The sequence below is a fragment of the Schistocerca cancellata genome, unplaced genomic scaffold, assembly GCF_023864275.1.
Source record: "Schistocerca cancellata isolate TAMUIC-IGC-003103 unplaced genomic scaffold, iqSchCanc2.1 HiC_scaffold_405, whole genome shotgun sequence".
NCBI lineage: Eukaryota > Metazoa > Arthropoda > Insecta > Orthoptera > Acrididae > Schistocerca > Schistocerca cancellata.
This window is the reverse complement of record NW_026046422.1, coordinates 34,392-52,195: the sequence shown is the minus strand read 5'-3', so window position 1 is coordinate 52,195 and position 17,804 is coordinate 34,392. Positions and strand designations below refer to the sequence as shown.

At 42.1% G+C, this 17,804-nt stretch overlaps 9 non-coding genes across 9 annotated transcripts; all 9 read left to right on the top strand.

Moving 5' to 3' along the window:
* Positions 1-484: 484 nt before the first annotated feature.
* On the top strand, positions 485-603 carry LOC126120026 (U5 spliceosomal RNA). The gene has a single exon (XR_007525960.1). It is a non-coding gene; the product is annotated as a U5 spliceosomal RNA (small nuclear RNA).
* A 2,431-nt stretch (positions 604-3,034) lies between these two features.
* LOC126120080 (small nucleolar RNA U3) lies at positions 3,035-3,241 on the top strand. Its single transcript, XR_007526009.1, has one exon. It is a non-coding gene; the product is annotated as a small nucleolar RNA U3 (small nucleolar RNA).
* Positions 3,242-4,188: 947 nt separating this feature from the next.
* Positions 4,189-4,307, top strand: LOC126120025 (U5 spliceosomal RNA). Its single transcript, XR_007525959.1, has one exon. It is a non-coding gene; the product is annotated as a U5 spliceosomal RNA (small nuclear RNA).
* A 2,436-nt stretch (positions 4,308-6,743) lies between these two features.
* LOC126120070 (small nucleolar RNA U3) lies at positions 6,744-6,950 on the top strand. The gene has a single exon (XR_007526000.1). It is a non-coding gene; the product is annotated as a small nucleolar RNA U3 (small nucleolar RNA).
* A 947-nt stretch (positions 6,951-7,897) lies between these two features.
* LOC126120024 (U5 spliceosomal RNA) lies at positions 7,898-8,016 on the top strand. Its single transcript, XR_007525958.1, has one exon. It is a non-coding gene; the product is annotated as a U5 spliceosomal RNA (small nuclear RNA).
* Positions 8,017-10,448: 2,432 nt separating this feature from the next.
* LOC126120058 (small nucleolar RNA U3) lies at positions 10,449-10,655 on the top strand. The gene has a single exon (XR_007525989.1). It is a non-coding gene; the product is annotated as a small nucleolar RNA U3 (small nucleolar RNA).
* A 947-nt stretch (positions 10,656-11,602) lies between these two features.
* On the top strand, positions 11,603-11,721 carry LOC126120023 (U5 spliceosomal RNA). The gene has a single exon (XR_007525957.1). It is a non-coding gene; the product is annotated as a U5 spliceosomal RNA (small nuclear RNA).
* Positions 11,722-14,148: 2,427 nt separating this feature from the next.
* LOC126120046 (small nucleolar RNA U3) lies at positions 14,149-14,355 on the top strand. Its single transcript, XR_007525978.1, has one exon. It is a non-coding gene; the product is annotated as a small nucleolar RNA U3 (small nucleolar RNA).
* A 947-nt stretch (positions 14,356-15,302) lies between these two features.
* Positions 15,303-15,421, top strand: LOC126120020 (U5 spliceosomal RNA). Its single transcript, XR_007525955.1, has one exon. It is a non-coding gene; the product is annotated as a U5 spliceosomal RNA (small nuclear RNA).
* Positions 15,422-17,804: the final 2,383 nt, after the last annotated feature.

The window sequence follows — 17,804 nt, the reverse complement described above, 5'->3', positions numbered from 1 at the left end:
GTATTAATTAGTTGTGTGGGAGCAGGGGGATATTTCCCTTGCACCATACATCTACATACAGGTTGCGTCTGATGTGGCCTAGTTTTGCGTTCAAAGAACTATCTAGTTGCCTGTTTTTTCAGTGAACGAGTGTGGTGGGGAGGAGAGAGATTAGTGTTAGATGCAGAGCAGTGCGGGCAGTTAGTTGTGTGTCTGACGGTGGGTCGCCGAGAGGAATTAGGCGTGCTGCCATCTGTCGGCAGGTGAGGTAATGAAGCAGCTTGAATGGTGACAGAAATGATGAAAATAGTTATCTAAAGAGTAATATCGACGACATTTGGCAGACACGTATTTCAGCGCTGACAGTTAGTTTGGGGTGTGTGCTTGCATGGCACTGGAAGTCTGTTGACGGTAGAGAAGTAGACAAGACGGAAAGAATTTTCCGCGTTCTCGCGGAGAAGCAATAGAGAAGCAGCCATAAGTATTGAAGTGAGGGCTTTGATCGGCACTCTGGTTTCCCTTCAAAACGAATAAATCTTTCGCCTTTTACTAAAGATTTCCGTGGAGGGGAACATTAAATGAGTCTATAAGGTATTTTTCGTAGTGCTCGGCTATTGCTGAGCCATAATCACAAGTAAAACGTAATGTAATTAGCAAGAGGTAGGTTGTGTTGTGAGAATGAAGGGCGTGGAGTAGCGGATCACGTTGGATCAGGTAGATGCTTTTTTAATTTGAAAATGCAATTGGCCGTTTCGTAGTATAATGAAACAAGTACATTTGCCCTGAAATGGCTTGCAGTGTGTTAGGCGATTGTGTAAAGAGAGAGAGAGAGAGCGCTATTTATTGTCCTGGAAACTCTTGGTGAACCCTTTCCGCATCTCAGTTCTAGATGATTTGAGGGTGTTTACTTGCACTGCAGTTGCACAACAGCATATAAGCCGATATTTGGAAGTGAATGATGAATTGAGAGGCTTTGTAATAAATACTAGTATGTGATTAGTAGATTGTGTTTTGAAACCCAAAATTATTTTTACCGCACAAGTTTGTGATTTGTAGGTATGATGTGAGTGAGATTTGGGCTGTAGATGGTGGTTAGTTGGGCAGGATGAGCATTTCAATTGTTTTCAATAGAGTGGATATTAGTGGCACTGGCTTGTTGCCATAATGTGGCATTGGTTCTTTGTTCATAACAGTGTACTCAGTTTTGTAGAAGATTTAGGTGAGAAAGAGACAGTTGTTGAATATGACATAGATAGCTAGAGATGAATTGAGTAGCAATTTCCTGGTAGTTGTAGTTTGGGTATGATGTGTCTCAGTGAGAGATAAATCTTGAAATGGAAGGGTTGTTCCTAGCTACAGTCTTGGAAACTATGTATCTGCTGTTGACTCCAATGTTTTCAAGATTACTTGTGTACAAAATTGGCCAGACTTTGCAGTTTCTTCTTCAGTAAATCAGTGGAAGGTGGTGCAGATAATGGTATAAATGTTCAGTGCCTCCTGTGAGTTGTTGATGCTGCTTGTCTTTTAAGTAAAATTGATAGGGGCTCTTGATTGACCCAGCCATAGACAGAGCTGGTGCATACTTGGCTTGAGAAGACTTTGGCCAGTAAATGATGAAATACCAACACATTGCTCACAACAAAGCTCCTTTCCCTGCATTCTAGTTTCCCTCGGGTATAGAGTGACATGATATTGGCAGATAATCACTTTGATCAGGCTGTTTGTTTTTTTTTTTTAATGCTCTTTTACCAGAATCCATTCATAGTGATAACTGTGTTCTCTGGTGGAACACGATGAGAACATTGTGTGAAGTGCACAGAAGTAGCTATTTGAGTGTGTGTGAAAATGTGAGGTAACCACTGTTACTCCTAAATTTCTGTGGAATTAAGTTTTCTGTGTGTGTCTGAAAATCCAAGTGGTTCAAGTTGGTAGTTTATTTGTTGCAAGCGAAAAAAGCTTTTTAGTAAACTGAGGCACTAGCATTAGTTTCCTGTTCACTGTGACAAGGAAGCTAGTATAAAAAGTAGTTTGTGGTTTTGTTTGCAAAGAAGTGCTCATGGGATGTAAGCACTGCTTGAGATTATTCTGAGATGATTTTTTGAGGGGGGGGGGGGGAGATTGCTAAACATCTAGCATTTTAGTAAGGAGCTTGTCGGAGTAGTCGTAAAATTGTTATTTTATGAGAAATTTCTTTATTCATAGCACATGGCCATCATAGTTGAAGCATAAAGATTGGCATGGTATGCGTAGGTCTGTAAAATGTCCTGACAGTGATGTTCACAGAGACTTGTTGTATACTTTGATTCTTCATCTGTTTAACAGTAGACATAAGAAATGTATTAGTGGAGCAAGTAGCTGTGAAATTACTGGCGTATGATTGATAGTATGGACGTGGCGCTGAGTGTAAGTGTTTGTTTAGCTGTGGGTGTTTTCATAATTGCCATGTGAGGAAAAGCAATACTCGTGATAGGCGAAAAGAGATACAGAGAGAAACACATTTATTGCGAGTATTATATATCAGCAGCTCTTGGGCGGGTATCAAGCTAGACGCAAAGTGAAACGAAAGAGGAAGTATGCATGAAAGTGGCGATATATCGACAAGAGTTTGCACTGTTAGGGTGAAGTGAATAAACTAGTGCGGTGCGAAAATTTTCGAAGAGAGAGGCGGCTTTAAAGAAAGCACAAGAGTCGTATGAACGCCGTCTTGTGTGTTTGTCTTTCAGTGGCTATTTGGCATGTCTGCTTGCGCCATAGGATGCTACTGTATGTGCCCCAGGCCCCCATCTAGCGGCCGGAGGTGCAAGCGGTGTTTACATACAGTCTCGCGTGAGGCAATGGTCTCTCATTTCGGAAGACAAGAAGCACTGGTAGCGCACAAAATAGCTGAGTGAGATCATGGCGGCCAAGTAAGAGTAGAAGTAGGTTCTTTGCAGAATGTCCGAGCTTAAGAAATTCTTCGATAAGTAAATCGCGAAATGTGAAGAGTGTGTCGTATTCTCGTAGGGCGTGTTGACGGTCTCGTGGCATAAGTAGCGAGCGGTGATAGCTTGCTAGCAAGATCATACTTCACAGGATCATTTCTGTAGTATGTCTTCAACTCTCTCTAGTTCAAAGCTGGAGTAGACGTAACCACGATGATGAGTGGTAGCACTGTCCCTGAGCGTGAGGCTTGCGATCGAGATTCATCGCATCTTGGTTGTAATCGATGATCGTTCACCACATTCTGAGGGATGTGGGAAGGGAATAGCGCTTTCCGAGTGGTGGTTTTATTATATAGAATAGAAGCAAGCATAAGTCATACTTTTGGTATCGGGACCCGCGTCGTTGCAGCAATGTCGCTACAGGTTGTGGAAGGACTTTGATTGCGACATGTCATGAAAGCCTTGTGGGAGTTTCTCGAGTGGCACGGGGACGAGCCATTTGATTTGGCCTGCTCCAAGTGCTAGGCTTGGATGACAACGACGTACTTTTGAGTTACAAGAATGAGTGAGCAACACAAGAAGAGTGCAATTGATGACCATAAACGGCTGACACACAACACAGTCTTGATAATCAGCACTAATGCATGATGTACGGAACATTTAGGAGGAGCGCGTTTGGCTAGCAAACATGAATTGAGTGATTTGCAAGGCACTGTTATCTGCAAGAAGGAATGCATGGAATTCGCAAATGAATAAGACTGGTTCAAATACTATCGACAGAAATTTTATTTCTGTTGTCAACTAGTATTAATTAGTTGTGTGGGAGCAGGGGGATATTTCCCTTGCACCATACATCTACATACAGGTTGCGTCTGATGTGGCCTAGTTTTGCGTTCAAAGAACTATCTAGTTGCCTGTTTTTTCAGTGAACGAGTGTGGTGGGGAGGAGAGAGATTAGTGTTAGATGCAGAGCAGTGCGGGCAGTTAGTTGTGTGTCTGACGGTGGGTCGCCGAGAGGAATTAGGCGTGCTGCCATCTGTCGGCAGGTGAGGTAATGAAGCAGCTTGAATGGTGACAGAAATGATGAAAATAGTTATCTAAAGAGTAATATCGACGACATTTGGCAGACACGTATTTCAGCGCTGACAGTTAGTTTGGGGTGTGTGCTTGCATGGCACTGGAAGTCTGTTGACGGTAGAGAAGTAGACAAGACGGAAAGAATTTTCCGTGTTCTCGCGGAGAAGCAATAGAGAAGCAGCCATAAGTATTGAAGTGAGGGCTTTGATCGGCACTCTGGTTTCCCTTCAAAACGAATAAATCTTTCGCCTTTTACTAAAGATTTCCGTGGAGGGGAACATTAAATGAGTCTATAAGGTATTTTTCGTAGTGCTCGGCTATTGCTGAGCCATAATCACAAGTAAAACGTAATGTAATTAGCAAGAGGTAGGTTGTGTTGTGAGAATGAAGGGCGTGGAGTAGCGGATCACGTTGGATCAGGTAGATGCTTTTTTAATTTGAAAATGCAATTGGCCGTTTCGTAGTATAATGAAACAAGTACATTTGCCCTGAAATGGCTTGCAGTGTGTTAGGCGATTGTGTAAAGAGAGAGAGAGAGAGAGAGCGCTATTTATTGTCCTGGAAACTCTTGGTGAACCCTTTCCGCATCTCAGTTCTAGATGATTTGAGGGTGTTTACTTGCACTGCAGTTGCACAACAGCATATAAGCCGATATTTGGAAGTGAATGATGAATTGAGAGGCTTTGTAATAAATACTAGTATGTGATTAGTAGATTGTGTTTTGAAACCCAAAATTATTTTTACCGCACAAGTTTGTGATTTGTAGGTATGATGTGAGTGAGATTTGGGCTGTAGATGGTGGTTAGTTGGGCAGGATGAGCATTTCAATTGTTTTCAATAGAGTGGATATTAGTGGCACTGGCTTGTTGCCATAATGTGGCATTGGTTCTTTGTTCATAACAGTGTACTCAGTTTTGTAGAAGATTTAGGTGAGAAAGAGACAGTTGTTGAATATGACATAGATAGCTAGAGATGAATTGAGTAGCAATTTCCTGGTAGTTGTAGTTTGGGTATGATGTGTCTCAGTGAGAGATAAATCTTGAAATGGAAGGGTTGTTCCTAGCTACAGTCTTGGAAACTATGTATCTGCTGTTGACTCCAATGTTTTCAAGATTACTTGTGTACAAAATTGGCCAGACTTTGCAGTTTCTTCTTCAGTAAATCAGTGGAAGGTGGTGCAGATAATGGTATAAATGTTCAGTGCCTCCTGTGAGTTGTTGATGCTGCTTGTCTTTTAAGTAAAATTGATAGGGGCTCTTGATTGACCCAGCCATAGACAGAGCTGGTGCATACTTGGCTTGAGAAGACTTTGGCCAGTAAATGATGAAATACCAACACATTGCTCACAACAAAGCTCCTTTCCCTGCATTCTAGTTTCCCTCGGGTATAGAGTGACATGATATTGGCAGATAATCACTTTGATCAGGCTGTTTGTTTTTTTTTTTTTTAATGCTCTTTTACCAGAATCCATTCATAGTGATAACTGTGTTCTCTGGTGGAACACGATGAGAACATTGTGTGAAGTGCACAGAAGTAGCTATTTGAGTGTGTGTGAAAATGTGAGGTAACCACTGTTACTCCTAAATTTCTGTGGAATTAAGTTTTCTGTGTGTGTCTGAAAATCCAAGTGGTTCAAGTTGGTAGTTTATTTGTTGCAAGCGAAAAAAGCTTTTTAGTAAACTGAGGCACTAGCATTAGTTTCCTGTTCACTGTGACAAGGAAGCTAGTATAAAAAGTAGTTTGTGGTTTTGTTTGCAAAGAAGTGCTCATGGGATGTAAGCACTGCTTGAGATTATTCTGAGATGATTTTTTGAGGGGGGGGGGGGAGATTGCTAAACATCTAGCATTTTAGTAAGGAGCTTGTCGGAGTAGTCGTAAAATTGTTATTTTATGAGAAATTTCTTTATTCATAGCACATGGCCATCATAGTTGAAGCATAAAGATTGGCATGGTATGCGTAGGTCTGTAAAATGTCCTGACAGTGATGTTCACAGAGACTTGTTGTATACTTTGATTCTTCATCTGTTTAACAGTAGACATAAGAAATGTATTAGTGGAGCAAGTAGCTGTGAAATTACTGGCGTATGATTGATAGTATGGACGTGGCGCTGAGTGTAAGTGTTTGTTTAGCTGTGGGTGTTTTCATAATTGCCATGTGAGGAAAAGCAATACTCGTGATAGGCGAAAAGAGATACAGAGAGAAACACATTTATTGCGAGTATTATATATCAGCAGCTCTTGGGCGGGTATCAAGCTAGACGCAAAGTGAAACGAAAGAGGAAGTATGCATGAAAGTGGCGATATATCGACAAGAGTTTGCACTGTTAGGGTGAGGTGAATAAACTAGTGCGGTGCGAAAATTTTCGAAGAGAGAGGCGGCTTTAAAGAAAGCACAAGAGTCGTATGAACGCCGTCTTGTGTGTTTGTCTTTCAGTGGCTATTTGGCATGTCTGCTTGCGCCATAGGATGCTACTGTATGTGCCCCAGGCCCCCATCTAGCGGCCGGAGGTGCAAGCGGTGTTTACATACAGTCTCGCGTGAGGCAATGGTCTCTCATTTCGGAAGACAAGAAGCACTGGTAGCGCACAAAATAGCTGAGTGAGATCATGGCGGCCAAGTAAGAGTAGAAGTAGGTTCTTTGCAGAATGTCCGAGCTTAAGAAATTCTTCGATAAGTAAATCGCGAAATGTGAAGAGTGTGTCGTATTCTCGTAGGGCGTGTTGACGGTCTCGTGGCATAAGTAGCGAGCGGTGATAGCTTGCTAGCAAGATCATACTTCACAGGATCATTTCTGTAGTATGTCTTCAACTCTCTCTAGTTCAAAGCTGGAGTAGACGTAACCACGATGATGAGTGGTAGCACTGTCCCTGAGCGTGAGGCTTGCGATCGAGATTCATCGCATCTTGGTTGTAATCGATGATCGTTCACCACATTCTGAGGGATGTGGGAAGGGAATAGCGCTTTCCGAGTGGTGGTTTTATTATATAGAATAGAAGCAAGCATAAGTCATACTTTTGGTATCGGGACCCGCGTCGTTGCAGCAATGTCGCTACAGGTTGTGGAAGGACTTTGATTGCGACATGTCATGAAAGCCTTGTGGGAGTTTCTCGAGTGGCACGGGGACGAGCCATTTGATTTGGCCTGCTCCAAGTGCTAGGCTTGGATGACAACGACGTACTTTTGAGTTACAAGAATGAGTGAGCAACACAAGAAGAGTGCAATTGATGACCATAAACGGCTGACACACAACACAGTCTTGATAATCAGCACTAATGCATGATGTACGGAACATTTAGGAGGAGCGCGTTTGGCTAGCAAACATGAATTGAGTGATTTGCAAGGCACTGTTATCTGCAAGAAGGAATGCATGGAATTCGCAAATGAATAAGACTGGTTCAAATACTATCGACAGAAATTTTATTTCTGTTGTCAACTAGTATTAATTAGTTGTGTGGGAGCAGGGGGATATTTCCCTTGCACCATACATCTACATACAGGTTGCGTCTGATGTGGCCTAGTTTTGCGTTCAAAGAACTATCTAGTTGCCTGTTTTTTCAGTGAACGAGTGTGGTGGGGAGGAGAGAGATTAGTGTTAGATGCAGAGCAGTGCGGGCAGTTAGTTGTGTGTCTGACGGTGGGTCGCCGAGAGGAATTAGGCGTGCTGCCATCTGTCGGCAGGTGAGGTAATGAAGCAGCTTGAATGGTGACAGAAATGATGAAAATAGTTATCTAAAGAGTAATATCGACGACATTTGGCAGACACGTATTTCAGCGCTGACAGTTAGTTTGGGGTGTGTGCTTGCATGGCACTGGAAGTCTGTTGACGGTAGAGAAGTAGACAAGACGGAAAGAATTTTCCGTGTTCTCGCGGAGAAGCAATAGAGAAGCAGCCATAAGTATTGAAGTGAGGGCTTTGATCGGCACTCTGGTTTCCCTTCAAAACGAATAAATCTTTCGCCTTTTACTAAAGATTTCCGTGGAGGGGAACATTAAATGAGTCTATAAGGTATTTTTCGTAGTGCTCGGCTATTGCTGAGCCATAATCACAAGTAAAACGTAATGTAATTAGCAAGAGGTAGGTTGTGTTGTGAGAATGAAGGGCGTGGAGTAGCGGATCACGTTGGATCAGGTAGATGCTTTTTTAATTTGAAAATGCAATTGGCCGTTTCGTAGTATAATGAAACAAGTACATTTGCCCTGAAATGGCTTGCGGTGTGTTAGGCGATTGTGTAAAGAGAGAGAGAGAGAGAGAGCGCTATTTATTGTCCTGGAAACTCTTGGTGAACCCTTTCCGCATCTCAGTTCTAGATGATTTGAGGGTGTTTACTTGCACTGCAGTTGCACAACAGCATATAAGCCGATATTTGGAAGTGAATGATGAATTGAGAGGCTTTGTAATAAATACTAGTATGTGATTAGTAGATTGTGTTTTGAAACCCAAAATTATTTTTACCGCACAAGTTTGTGATTTGTAGGTATGATGTGAGTGAGATTTGGGCTGTAGATGGTGGTTAGTTGGGCAGGATGAGCATTTCAATTGTTTTCAATAGAGTGGATATTAGTGGCACTGGCTTGTTGCCATAATGTGGCATTGGTTCTTTGTTCATAACAGTGTACTCAGTTTTGTAGAAGATTTAGGTGAGAAAGAGACAGTTGTTGAATATGACATAGATAGCTAGAGATGAATTGAGTAGCAATTTCCTGGTAGTTGTAGTTTGGGTATGATGTGTCTCAGTGAGAGATAAATCTTGAAATGGAAGGGTTGTTCCTAGCTACAGTCTTGGAAACTATGTATCTGCTGTTGACTCCAATGTTTTCAAGATTACTTGTGTACAAAATTGGCCAGACTTTGCAGTTTCTTCTTCAGTAAATCAGTGGAAGGTGGTGCAGATAATGGTATAAATGTTCAGTGCCTCCTGTGAGTTGTTGATGCTGCTTGTCTTTTAAGTAAAATTGATAGGGGCTCTTGATTGACCCAGCCATAGACAGAGCTGGTGCATACTTGGCTTGAGAAGACTTTGGCCAGTAAATGATGAAATACCAACACATTGCTCACAACAAAGCTCCTTTCCCTGCATTCTAGTTTCCCTCGGGTATAGAGTGACATGATATTGGCAGATAATCACTTTGATCAGGCTGTTTGTTTTTTTTTTAATGCTCTTTTACCAGAATCCATTCATAGTGATAACTGTGTTCTCTGGTGGAACACGATGAGAACATTGTGTGAAGTGCACAGAAGTAGCTATTTGAGTGTGTGTGAAAATGTGAGGTAACCACTGTTACTCCTAAATTTCTGTGGAATTAAGTTTTCTGTGTGTGTCTGAAAATCCAAGTGGTTCAAGTTGGTAGTTTATTTGTTGCAAGCGAAAAAAGCTTTTTAGTAAACTGAGGCACTAGCATTAGTTTCCTGTTCACTGTGACAAGGAAGCTAGTATAAAAAGTAGTTTGTGGTTTTGTTTGCAAAGAAGTGCTCATGGGATGTAAGCACTGCTTGAGATTATTCTGAGATGATTTTTAGAGGGGGGGGGGGGAGATTGCTAAACATCTAGCATTTTAGTAAGGAGCTTGTCGGAGTAGTCGTAAAATTGTTATTTTATGAGAAATTTCTTTATTCATAGCACATGGCCATCATAGTTGAAGCATAAAGATTGGCATGGTATGCGTAGGTCTGTAAAATGTCCTGACAGTGATGTTCACAGAGACTTGTTGTATACTTTGATTCTTCATCTGTTTAACAGTAGACATAAGAAATGTATTAGTGGAGCAAGTAGCTGTGAAATTACTGGCGTATGATTGATAGTATGGACGTGGCGCTGAGTGTAAGTGTTTGTTTAGCTGTGGGTGTTTTCATAATTGCCATGTGAGGAAAAGCAATACTCGTGATAGGCGAAAAGAGATACAGAGAGAAACACATTTATTGCGAGTATTATATATCAGCAGCTCTTGGGCGGGTATCAAGCTAGACGCAAAGTGAAACGAAAGAGGAAGTATGCATGAAAGTGGCGATATATCGACAAGAGTTTGCACTGTTAGGGTGAAGTGAATAAACTAGTGCGGTGCGAAAATTTTCGAAGAGAGAGGCGGCTTTAAAGAAAGCACAAGAGTCGTATGAACGCCGTCTTGTGTGTTTGTCTTTCAGTGGCTATTTGGCATGTCTGCTTGCGCCATAGGATGCTACTGTATGTGCCCCAGGCCCCCATCTAGCGGCCGGAGGTGCAAGCGGTGTTTACATACAGTCTCGCGTGAGGCAATGGTCTCTCATTTCGGAAGACAAGAAGCACTGGTAGCGCACAAAATAGCTGAGTGAGATCATGGCGGCCAAGTAAGAGTAGAAGTAGGTTCTTTGCAGAATGTCCGAGCTTAAGAAATTCTTCGATAAGTAAATCGCGAAATGTGAAGAGTGTGTCGTATTCTCGTAGGGCGTGTTGACGGTCTCGTGGCATAAGTAGCGAGCGGTGATAGCTTGCTAGCAAGATCATACTTCACAGGATCATTTCTGTAGTATGTCTTCAACTCTCTCTAGTTCAAAGCTGGAGTAGACGTAACCACGATGATGAGTGGTAGCACTGTCCCTGAGCGTGAGGCTTGCGATCGAGATTCATCGCATCTTGGTTGTAATCGATGATCGTTCACCACATTCTGAGGGATGTGGGAAGGGAATAGCGCTTTCCGAGTGGTGGTTTTATTATATAGAATAGAAGCAAGCATAAGTCATACTTTTGGTATCGGGACCCGCGTCGTTGCAGCAATGTCGCTACAGGTTGTGGAAGGACTTTGATTGCGACATGTCATGAAAGCCTTGTGGGAGTTTCTCGAGTGGCACGGGGACGAGCCATTTGATTTGGCCTGCTCCAAGTGCTAGGCTTGGATGACAACGACGTACTTTTGAGTTACAAGAATGAGTGAGCAACACAAGAAGAGTGCAATTGATGACCATAAACGGCTGACACACAACACAGTCTTGATAATCAGCACTAATGCATGATGTACGGAACATTTAGGAGGAGCGCGTTTGGCTAGCAAACATGAATTGGGTGATTTGCAAGGCACTGTTATCTGCAAGAAGGAATGCATGGAATTCGCAAATGAATAAGACTGGTTCAAATACTATCGACAGAAATTTTATGTCTGTTGTCAACTAGTATTAATTAGTTGTGTGGGAGCAGGGGGATATTTCCCTTGCACCATACATCTACATACAGGTTGCGTCTGATGTGGCCTAGTTTTGCGTTCAAAGAACTATCTAGTTGCCTGTTTTTTCAGTGAACGAGTGTGGTGGGGAGGAGAGAGATTAGTGTTAGATGCAGAGCAGTGCGGGCAGTTAGTTGTGTGTCTGACGGTGGGTCGCCGAGAGGAATTAGGCGTGCTGCCATCTGTCGGCAGGTGAGGTAATGAAGCAGCTTGAATGGTGACAGAAATGATGAAAATAGTTATCTAAAGAGTAATATCGACGACATTTGGCAGACACGTATTTCAGCGCTGACAGTTAGTTTGGGGTGTGTGCTTGCATGGCACTGGAAGTCTGTTGACGGTAGAGAAGTAGACAAGACGGAAAGAATTTTCCGTGTTCTCGCGGAGAAGCAATAGAGAAGCAGCCATAAGTATTGAAGTGAGGGCTTTGATCGGCACTCTGGTTTCCCTTCAAAACGAATAAATCTTTCGCCTTTTACTAAAGATTTCCGTGGAGGGGAACATTAAATGAGTCTATAAGGTATTTTTCGTAGTGCTCGGCTATTGCTGAGCCATAATCACAAGTAAAACGTAATGTAATTAGCAAGAGGTAGGTTGTGTTGTGAGAATGAAGGGCGTGGAGTAGCGGATCACGTTGGATCAGGTAGATGCTTTTTTAATTTGAAAATGCAATTGGCCGTTTCGTAGTATAATGAAACAAGTACATTTGCCCTGAAATGGCTTGCAGTGTGTTAGGCGATTGTGTAAAGAGAGAGAGAGAGAGCGCTATTTATTGTCCTGGAAACTCTTGGTGAACCCTTTCCGCATCTCAGTTCTAGATGATTTGAGGGTGTTTACTTGCACTGCAGTTGCACAACAGCATATAAGCCGATATTTGGAAGTGAATGATGAATTGAGAGGCTTTGTAATAAATACTAGTATGTGATTAGTAGATTGTGTTTTGAAACCCAAAATTATTTTTACCGCACAAGTTTGTGATTTGTAGGTATGATGTGAGTGAGATTTGGGCTGTAGATGGTGGTTAGTTGGGCAGGATGAGCATTTCAATTGTTTTCAATAGAGTGGATATTAGTGGCACTGGCTTGTTGCCATAATGTGGCATTGGTTCTTTGTTCATAACAGTGTACTCAGTTTTGTAGAAGATTTAGGTGAGAAAGAGACAGTTGTTGAATATGACATAGATAGCTAGAGATGAATTGAGTAGCAATTTCCTGGTAGTTGTAGTTTGGGTATGATGTGTCTCAGTGAGAGATAAATCTTGAAATGGAAGGGTTGTTCCTAGCTACAGTCTTGGAAACTATGTATCTGCTGTTGACTCCAATGTTTTCAAGATTACTTGTGTACAAAATTGGCCAGACTTTGCAGTTTCTTCTTCAGTAAATCAGTGGAAGGTGGTGCAGATAATGGTATAAATGTTCAGTGCCTCCTGTGAGTTGTTGATGCTGCTTGTCTTTTAAGTAAAATTGATAGGGGCTCTTGATTGACCCAGCCATAGACAGAGCTGGTGCATACTTGGCTTGAGAAGACTTTGGCCAGTAAATGATGAAATACCAACACATTGCTCACAACAAAGCTCCTTTCCCTGCATTCTAGTTTCCCTCGGGTATAGAGTGACTTGATATTGGCAGATAATCACTTTGATCAGGCTGTTTTTTTTTTTAATGCTCTTTTACCAGAATCCATTCATAGTGATAACTGTGTTCTCTGGTGGAACACGATGAGAACATTGTGTGAAGTGCACAGAAGTAGCTATTTGAGTGTGTGTGAAAATGTGAGGTAACCACTGTTACTCCTAAATTTCTGTGGAATTAAGTTTTCTGTGTGTGTCTGAAAATCCAAGTGGTTCAAGTTGGTAGTTTATTTGTTGCAAGCGAAAAAAGCTTTTTAGTAAACTGAGGCACTAGCATTAGTTTCCTGTTCACTGTGACAAGGAAGCTAGTATAAAAAGTAGTTTGTGGTTTTGTTTGCAAAGAAGTGCTCATGGGATGTAAGCACTGCTTGAGATTATTCTGAGATGATTTTTTGAGGGGGGGGGGGGGGAGATTGCTAAACATCTAGCATTTTAGTAAGGAGCTTGTCGGAGTAGTCGTAAAATTGTTATTTTATGAGAAATTTCTTTATTCATAGCACATGGCCATCATAGTTGAAGCATAAAGATTGGCATGGTATGCGTAGGTCTGTAAAATGTCCTGACAGTGATGTTCACAGAGACTTGTTGTATACTTTGATTCTTCATCTGTTTAACAGTAGACATAAGAAATGTATTAGTGGAGCAAGTAGCTGTGAAATTACTGGCGTATGATTGATAGTATGGACGTGGCGCTGAGTGTAAGTGTTTGTTTAGCTGTGGGTGTTTTCATAATTGCCATGTGAGGAAAAGCAATACTCGTGATAGGCGAAAAGAGATACAGAGAGAAACACATTTATTGCGAGTATTATATATCAGCAGCTCTTGGGCGGGTATCAAGCTAGACGCAAAGTGAAACGAAAGAGGAAGTATGCATGAAAGTGGCGATATATCGACAAGAGTTTGCACTGTTAGGGTGAGGTGAATAAACTAGTGCGGTGCGAAAATTTTCGAAGAGAGAGGCGGCTTTAAAGAAAGCACAAGAGTCGTATGAACGCCGTCTTGTGTGTTTGTCTTTCAGTGGCTATTTGGCATGTCTGCTTGCGCCATAGGATGCTACTGTATGTGCCCCAGGCCCCCATCTAGCGGCCGGAGGTGCAAGCGGTGTTTACATACAGTCTCGCGTGAGGCAATGGTCTCTCATTTCGGAAGACAAGAAGCACTGGTAGCGCACAAAATAGCTGAGTGAGATCATGGCGGCCAAGTAAGAGTAGAAGTAGGTTCTTTGCAGAATGTCCGAGCTTAAGAAATTCTTCGATAAGTAAATCGCGAAATGTGAAGAGTGTGTCGTATTCTCGTAGGGCGTGTTGACGGTCTCGTGGCATAAGTAGCGAGCGGTGATAGCTTGCTAGCAAGATCATACTTCACAGGATCATTTCTGTAGTATGTCTTCAACTCTCTCTAGTTCAAAGCTGGAGTAGACGTAACCACGATGATGAGTGGTAGCACTGTCCCTGAGCGTGAGGCTTGCGATCGAGATTCATCGCATCTTGGTTGTAATCGATGATCGTTCACCACATTCTGAGGGATGTGGGAAGGGAATAGCGCTTTCCGAGTGGTGGTTTTATTATATAGAATAGAAGCAAGCATAAGTCATACTTTTGGTATCGGGACCCGCGTCGTTGCAGCAATGTCGCTACAGGTTGTGGAAGGACTTTGATTGCGACATGTCATGAAAGCCTTGTGGGAGTTTCTCGAGTGGCACGGGGACGAGCCATTTGATTTGGCCTGCTCCAAGTGCTAGGCTTGGATGACAACGACGTACTTTTGAGTTACAAGAATGAGTGAGCAACACAAGAAGAGTGCAATTGATGACCATAAACGGCTGACACACAACACAGTCTTGATAATCAGCACTAATGCATGATGTACGGAACATTTAGGAGGAGCGCGTTTGGCTAGCAAACATGAATTGAGTGATTTGCAAGGCACTGTTATCTGCAAGAAGGAATGCATGGAATTCGCAAATGAATAAGACTGGTTCAAATACTATCGACAGAAATTTTATTTCTGTTGTCAACTAGTATTAATTAGTTGTGTGGGAGCAGGGGGATATTTCCCTTGCACCATACATCTACATACAGGTTGCGTCTGATGTGGCCTAGTTTTGCGTTCAAAGAACTATCTAGTTGCCTGTTTTTTCAGTGAACGAGTGTGGTGGGGAGGAGAGAGATTAGTGTTAGATGCAGAGCAGTGCGGGCAGTTAGTTGTGTGTCTGACGGTGGGTCGCCGAGAGGAATTAGGCGTGCTGCCATCTGTCGGCAGGTGAGGTAATGAAGCAGCTTGAATGGTGACAGAAATGATGAAAATAGTTATCTAAAGAGTAATATCGACGACATTTGGCAGACACGTATTTCAGCGCTGACAGTGAGTTTGGGGTGTGTGCTTGCATGGCACTGGAAGTCTGTTGACGGTAGAGAAGTAGACAAGACGGAAAGAATTTTCCGTGTTCTCGCGGAGAAGCAATAGAGAAGCAGCCATAAGTATTGAAGTGAGGGCTTTGATCGGCACTCTGGTTTCCCTTCAAAACGAATAAATCTTTCGCCTTTTACTAAAGATTTCCGTGGAGGGGAACATTAAATGAGTCTATAAGGTATTTTTCGTAGTGCTCGGCTATTGCTGAGCCATAATCACAAGTAAAACGTAATGTAATTAGCAAGAGGTAGGTTGTGTTGTGAGAATGAAGGGCGTGGAGTAGCGGATCACGTTGGATCAGGTAGATGCTTTTTTAATTTGAAAATGCAATTGGCCGTTTCGTAGTATAATGAAACAAGTACATTTGCCCTGAAATGGCTTGCAGTGTGTTAGGCGATTGTGTAAAGAGAGAGAGAGAGAGCGCTATTTATTGTCCTGGAAACTCTTGGTGAACCCTTTCCGCATCTCAGTTCTAGATGATTTGAGGGTGTTTACTTGCACTGCAGTTGCACAACAGCATATAAGCCGATATTTGGAAGTGAATGATGAATTGAGAGGCTTTGTAATAAATACTAGTATGTGATTAGTAGATTGTGTTTTGAAACCCAAAATTATTTTTACCGCACAAGTTTGTGATTTGTAGGTATGATGTGAGTGAGATTTGGGCTGTAGATGGTGGTTAGTTGGGCAGGATGAGCATTTCAATTGTTTTCAATAGAGTGGATATTAGTGGCACTGGCTTGTTGCCATAATGTGGCATTGGTTCTTTGTTCATAACAGTGTACTCAGTTTTGTAGAAGATTTAGGTGAGAAAGAGACAGTTGTTGAATATGACATAGATAGCTAGAGATGAATTGAGTAGCAATTTCCTGGTAGTTGTAGTTTGGGTATGATGTGTCTCAGTGAGAGATAAATCTTGAAATGGAAGGGTTGTTCCTAGCTACAGTCTTGGAAACTATGTATCTGCTGTTGACTCCAATGTTTTCAAGATTACTTGTGTACAAAATTGGCCAGACTTTGCAGTTTCTTCTTCAGTAAATCAGTGGAAGGTGGTGCAGATAATGGTATAAATGTTCAGTGCCTCCTGTGAGTTGTTGATGCTGCTTGTCTTTTAAGTAAAATTGATAGGGGCTCTTGATTGACCCAGCCATAGACAGAGCTGGTGCATACTTGGCTTGAGAAGACTTTGGCCAGTAAATGATGAAATACCAACACATTGCTCACAACAAAGCTCCTTTCCCTGCATTCTAGTTTCCCTCGGGTATAGAGTGACATGATATTGGCAGATAATCACTTTGATCAGGCTGTTTGTTTTTTTTTTTAATGCTCTTTTACCAGAATCCATTCATAGTGATAACTGTGTTCTCTGGTGGAACACGATGAGAACATTGTGTGAAGTGCACAGAAGTAGCTATTTGAGTGTGTGTGAAAATGTGAGGTAACCACTGTTACTCCTAAATTTCTGTGGAATTAAGTTTTCTGTGTGTGTCTGAAAATCCAAGTGGTTCAAGTTGGTAGTTTATTTGTTGCAAGCGAAAAAAGCTTTTTAGTAAACTGAGGCACTAGCATTAGTTTCCTGTTCACTGTGACAAGGAAGCTAGTATAAAAAGTAGTTTGTGGTTTTGTTTGCAAAGAAGTGCTCATGGGATGTAAGCACTGCTTGAGATTATTCTGAGATGATTTTTTGAGGGGGGGGGGGAGATTGCTAAACATCTAGCATTTTAGTAAGGAGCTTGTCGGAGTAGTCGTAAAATTGTTATTTTATGAGAAATTTCTTTATTCATAGCACATGGCCATCATAGTTGAAGCATAAAGATTGGCATGGTATGCGTAGGTCTGTAAAATGTCCTGACAGTGATGTTCACAGAGACTTGTTGTATACTTTGATTCTTCATCTGTTTAACAGTAGACATAAGAAATGTATTAGTGGAGCAAGTAGCTGTGAAATTACTGGCGTATGATTGATAGTATGGACGTGGCGCTGAGTGTAAGTGTTTGTTTAGCTGTGGGTGTTTTCATAATTGCCATGTGAGGAAAAGCAATACTCGTGATAGGCGAAAAGAGATACAGAGAGAAACACATTTATTGCGAGTATTATATATCAGCAGCTCTTGGGCGGGTATCAAGCTAGACGCAAAGTGAAACGAAAGAGGAAGTATGCATGAAAGTGGCGATATATCGACAAGAGTTTGCACTGTTAGGGTGAGGTGAATAAACTAGTGCGGTGCGAAAATTTTCGAAGAGAGAGGCGGCTTTAAAGAAAGCACAAGAGTCGTATGAACGCCGTCTTGTGTGTTTGTCTTTCAGTGGCTATTTGGCATGTCTGCTTGCGCCATAGGATGCTACTGTATGTGCCCCAGGCCCCCATCTAGCGGCCGGAGGTGCAAGCGGTGTTTACATACAGTCTCGCGTGAGGCAATGGTCTCTCATTTCGGAAGACAAGAAGCACTGGTAGCGCACAAAATAGCTGAGTGAGATCATGGCGGCCAAGTAAGAGTAGAAGTAGGTTCTTTGCAGAATGTCCGAGCTTAAGAAATTCTTCGATAAGTAAATCGCGAAATGTGAAGAGTGTGTCGTATTCTCGTAGGGCGTGT